This window comes from Arachis stenosperma, chromosome 4 (genome assembly GCF_014773155.1).
Source record: "Arachis stenosperma cultivar V10309 chromosome 4, arast.V10309.gnm1.PFL2, whole genome shotgun sequence".
NCBI classification, from domain to species: domain Eukaryota; kingdom Viridiplantae; phylum Streptophyta; class Magnoliopsida; order Fabales; family Fabaceae; genus Arachis; species Arachis stenosperma.
In genome coordinates, this window is record NC_080380.1 from 140,655,052 (window position 1) to 140,661,051 (window position 6,000).

At 35.6% G+C, this 6,000-nt stretch overlaps 1 long non-coding RNA gene across 1 annotated transcript; it reads left to right on the forward strand.

The window, feature by feature from the left end:
• The first annotated feature begins 1,786 nt into the window (after positions 1 to 1,786).
• LOC130975286 (uncharacterized) lies at positions 1,787 to 3,548 on the forward strand. The gene is made up of 2 exons (XR_009084524.1): positions 1,787 to 2,355; positions 3,228 to 3,548. It is a non-coding gene; the product is annotated as an uncharacterized LOC130975286 (long non-coding RNA).
• The last annotated feature ends 2,452 nt before the right edge of the window (positions 3,549 to 6,000 follow it).

The window sequence follows — 6,000 nt, forward strand, 5'->3', positions numbered from 1 at the left end:
ACACACCATTTTAGACATGGAGACGATTCAAAGAGGACTTATTGAAATGTTTTTAACCTGGAGCTGCTCTCAACCCCATGGCTCTGTTACTAGAGGTGAAACAGGTGGAGGACGTTGCTTAGTATAAGCAAGAGTTTAAGTCTGCAGTTCGAACGCAGAGAAACCTGGGAACAGAGGCTCTCATGTGCATCTTTGCAAATAGACTCAAAAAGAAAATTCAAGCAGAGTTGGAGGTGGCTCAGTTTGATAATTTGCTAGCTTAATTGGATAGAGCCACGTCTATTGAATGGCGAAATCAAGCATGGAAGGAGACCGGGGTTGACCCTAACGGCAAGAGGGTGGAGGGGTTGCCAAAAGGGAGCAGGTCAGGCAAATCTGGTACGGTGGGAGCTAGATTTGGATTTTTCAAAAATCCTAGTTTGGCGAAGTACAACACCCATAACGACAGAAGCGAATCGATGGGCAAAACTCACAGATTAATGAAAAATAGACTGGACAAAAAAAATATCTAACCCAACATAAAAATCTGCCCGTTCCATCAAAACTCACAGATTAAGCGGTACGAGTTAGACAAATATTCTAAATTTAGCAGTATTAAATTTTTAACCTTACTCATCCTTTTTGACAAATTACAAAGATTGGCTCGGTAAATTTTGGCCCATTTGCCACCCCTTTTGGTGACAATCTAAACATTGATACATCATATAGCCATTGTAGTAATCAGCGAGGCATTAGAGTGTTTCTCAATAATTACGAGATCCACACAAAAAACGTTCTAATATAAAGAGAATTCTTTTCTTTTTTTTTTTGGACAATGCCATGATGGGCTAGAAGAGAATTCTTTGTGAAGCGTTTCTTTTCATTTTTTTGTCTGAAGTACTTCTTCTCCGAAACGACCTATTCAGATTTTGGCCTTGTTATGAAAATCCAAACCTTAAATATCTTTGGGCCTTAATATTGATTTATTGCATCAGGGCTTAGTAGTAACTCTTTTATCAGGAACTGGTTGAGTGTAAGCCCAAAAGAACAAAAACATGTGTCTGTCCCATCAAATGCAGTAATCATGAATAATTTAGAAGTTAGAACTATGACCAGGAAAAGAACCAAACGTTAGATTGTGTTCTTAAAGAGGAGGCTTTTTTCTTAATCCATGATAAATATTGAACCTCAATTACCATTCTACTTCTACATTTCTACCAACTTCTTTTGTTCATTAATCAGTATCGACTTTACAGGCACCTTTTTAAAGTATGGACTAACTGCATAACAAAAATACAGCTGAATCATCATCTATTCTGGTAGCGATATAAGTGTTTTGGCAGCATGACGCATGCTATACCAGATATTATTATTATTCCAATAAACTAAAGGAAAATATATATATTTACTCTATTACTACAATAGATTCAAATATTAAAATTAATATTATCTGAATAAAAAGATATAATAAAAAAAACATATCAGAAAGCCTTATCAGAATCTATTATTGCAATCTATAGTAACACACTAAGACGGCTAAGGACACTAGTGCCCATTCCCAAAATAATTATAGAGTACACACACAATATATATATCAAGGTTCTGAAAACCGGTTCGAACCGGACGGTCGAACCGCGAACCGCTATCAATTACGGTTCGGACAGAAGGCAAAACCGGCAAATTTGAAAACCGTCGTTGGATCGTTGAACCGGCCGGGAACCGGTCGGTCGTACCGAACCGTGACCCGACCGGTTTTTTAATCTTACCAAAAACGCTGCGTTTCGCTGTGCAGGATGGCAACCCTAAGTTCCCTAACCCCCTTCCTTCTAGTCTCCAGCCTCCACAACGCGAAGCAGCAGTCCAGAGTCCAGATTCTCTCAACCTCATCGAAGCCGCTGGCGCATGTCCGTCCAGCCACCGCCACCGTCCCAACTTCGAGCTTCGAAGGCAACGGCGCAACGTTCGTCCAGCCACCGCCGTTTGAGCTTCGAAAATCGAAGCCACCGTCGCCGGTCTCACCTCTTGCCTCCGTCGTGCAGTCACTTCCCGCCGATGGCAGCTCTATTCCACACGACCACGTCGGCCACCTTCCCCGAATCAAGAATCATTCGTGCATCGTGCACCCCCATTAGCCCCTTCTGAAGAAAATCAAAGAGAACCCTAGCCCTAGGATCCTTGCCGCCGCCGTCCCCAGGTTCTCGGCGCCTCCACTTCTTCTTCTTCTCGCTGTTCGGAACCCAGGTAGCTTGGTTCGTCATCCCCATCTTCCCTGTCTTCTCTGTTCGTGGCTTGGAGCAGCTCGCCGTTGGGTCGCCGCTTGCTGTCGCCTTGCCTATTGTCGTCGTCTCGTCGGTTTCCATCCTGTCTCCGTCGAAGGTTAGTGATGGATCTGTTTAATTTTGCTTCTGGTCACCGATGGCTCTGTTAGTCTGTTTAATTTTGCTTCGCATTCGCTCCTTCCTTTTAATTTTGCCATTGCCATGGCTAGTGGTTACTGATGAGTGATGAGTGATGGCTCAGTTTAATTTTGCTTCTGGTTACTGATGGGTCTGTTTAATTTTGCTTCGATCGGCTCCTTCCTTTTAATTTTGTTCTGTTTACTGATGAGTGATGGCTCTGTTTAATTTCTGAATGCTTGGTTCTTCTTGTTCTTTTTAATTTCTGGAATTTTTGTTCAAATTTTTGTGTAATGTTTTATAATGTTGCTGCTTTGTAATTATTGGTTGCTGGGTGCAGGTTTAGAGTCATCACTGTTTTGGAATGTTTATGTACTAATGTTTATTGCTATTTTGTCATTGTTGGTTGCTGGTTGCTAGTTGGAGGTTTAGTGTGATTATTGGTTAATATTTTGTAATGTTTGTTGCTGAATGCTGATTGTTGAGTTCAGATATGGTCTTGTTGCTGAATGCTGTTTGTGCTGAATGCTAAATGTTTGTTGCTGAATGCTGTTACTATTTTTAATTTCGTGAATAATTTATTAATTTTATTGTTCTTAACTTCCGTTCTTGTTAAAAAAATTTGCAATTGGTGATCTTTTGATTTATTGTATGTCTCATGTTTTTAATTTCACTTTGCTTCTAGGCTTTGAAATCAGGTTATGATAACTGTGATGCAATTATTTAGTTGGATAACTGATGTAATTATTGAGTTCTAAGAGATTGAGTTTTTCTATTCTATTATTAGTAAGACATGGATAGCTTAGTATTTTCTATTTCTTTCCCTTACTTCTGAAGTTCATTGTTTCAAAGGTTCAGTATTGGCTTCAACTTTCAAATAGGAATTGGGAGCTGGTGAAGATAATAACATCTTCTGGAACTGAGTATGTTGTTTCACTGCCTGATAGAAAAGTAAGATATGATCTAGAATTACCACAGTACACAGTGATGTTTGTTCTATCTAGCTGGACTCACTGAGACAACTGAAAAATATTCTTTTAATTTAACCTTGTTAATCATATCTTGTAAAATTCAGACAAAAGCAGGGCCTATTTTGGTTGCCATAAATCCCTTCAAGAAAGTTTCTTTGTATGGTAATGATTATATTGAAGCCTACAAGCGTAAGAATTAAAAGGGCCTGTTTTGTTTTATTTTTTGACTTAGCTACATTAAGGCAATATTCTCTGTCTTTAACTTGTGCACTGCAATTCAATTCAACTATTTTTAATGAAAGTATAATTATGTTAATTGCCAATATATTTGCTGTAAGTATTTGAGTATTTTGATGATTAATTACATTTAGTTGGTGATATGTTATATAGGGTTTTAAATTTGAAAGATACCTTAGGATGTTTATTTATAATTTATTTATTATTTTATTAAGGAACGGTTTTTTCGGTTGAACCACGGTTAGACCGGTTGGACCAGTAAACCAGTAAACCAGTGACTAAAACGATTCGATGACCGGTTCGGTTTTCAGAATCTTGATATATATATATACTAGCAGAAGACCCGTTCATTGCACGGGTTGAAAATTTCGGTTCTTCTCAATGTTTTTGGATTGTCACTTTTTAAGTTAATAAAAAGTACTTTTGTTGTTTAATTCTTAACTAAATGTGACAGATTTGTTTACTCTATCACTACTCAATACATAAGTATTTTTTCCTAACTCTTCATAGTTGCATAAGTATCGTTACTTTTCAAAACATTAATTTTGATGAGCACGTCTTAGAATTGGCTATAGAAATCCTGTTTCATAGAACATTGTATCTTGTTCAACTTCATAAATTATGCAACAACAAATACAACTTAAAAATATAAACAACACAATTAAGAAGATAAACATAAATAAGAACAAAAACCAATATAATTTATGTATATAAAAAGAATTCTTTCATCGCATTAAAATTTAAGGAAGGGAGCAATTGAAATTGAACCGTATAAGATTTTATAGGTTTTTCACGTATTACAACAAAAATATATTATTATTCAAATGCATAAAATTAAATCTTCTAACATTGAGATAAAGAAGAGTCAAAATTGAGAAAAATCATCAGTAATCAAAAGAGTAAAAATTGCTTTAGTTTCATACTTGAACCTAAACAAATAATATCAAGTTTTAAAAAAATTTCATACACATACGCAAGTCGCAAATTTATTGACCTAAAATCTCAAATGCAAGTAATTATCCTAACACAATAAGAACAGAGTTATTATTATAAAATATATAGTTAAACGTATTCTACAGCAAATCAACTATTCATAAGTAAACTATTCGAATTGAATCACAAGAACCTGAAAAATATGATAAGTGAACGAAGTTATTAATCCACTCGAAAACAACTTATTAACTAATAATTTGATTATGCGTATAATGTTAATACAACTCCTTGTGTTTTAAAATAACAAAATTATATTGTTATGTAGATTCAAACAAATATCTATAAATTAATGTTATTCTAATATACGTTAATAATACATGGTGTCCTAAATTTTTTTTCTTGTTAAAAAATTTTATTTATAATTGTGCCATTAATATCACAATTGTGTATTTAGAGAATTGCGTATTTGACTCTCAAATTGACACTCAAATTGACACGAGAGAGAGCTAATAAGATCTAAATGTTTTTTTAAATTACTTTATCCAATAAAAAAACAATCAATCGAATAGAAAATCATGACTGATTTTGTGGTATACACATATCCTTGTCAACACTTTAAGTATATGCCTTAGTAGGAACACTATCAAAAGAAGATAAACACATGCACCAAAAGAGGAAATTATTAATAATATGATACAACTGATAAGTGTCTTAAAATTAATCCAAAACACAAACATACAGAACAGGTAACATTTCAGAAAACTCACTAACACATAGAAATGATTAGTTTGGTGTCACAATACCAATGCTAAAATGATCAAAGATTAGTGCACATTTCCATTTAATTCCTAACAACAGTTCTTTATAACCTCATGGGTAATACTCATGTTAAACTAAGGTAACAATGAGTATTTATAATCCGAAAAGTAAAAAATAATTTAATAAAGGAACAACTGCCAGCCGGAACATTTATTGCACTGAGAGTTAATATTTTGAAACCCTTTGAAAATCTGAGTGAACTCTATGTCTACCTAAGTCCTCACCAGAGGCCCCTGCTGCTACTCGTATAATATCTTCAATAAGTGCAAAGTTCTCCAATATATCAACATGAGCACCACTCTGGGTTCCCCTTCCTTCGAGAAGATTAGCCGGAGCAGCGTCTTCATACTCCCTTACGAACGTTTAGATGCTTGAAGGATTAAAACGGGTTTTTTCCCGCCAGCCTTTTGCACAAATGAAACCAGCGCTTAAAACAGGAACGGTTTCATCCCAATTGGCATTATAAACTCCATCCTTTAAAAAAGAGTCCTCATCTCCACCAATTGCTGATGTGTCAATCTGAAACGGAATGTAGCATTCCGATTGGAAGGTTGACTTATAAACATAGACTCTTTACGTTGGAATCCCGACCCCATACATAGAGTAAATCTCCATATTTGGAGCATGTGGTAATCTGTAGCAGCAGGACAAAAATATAACACAAA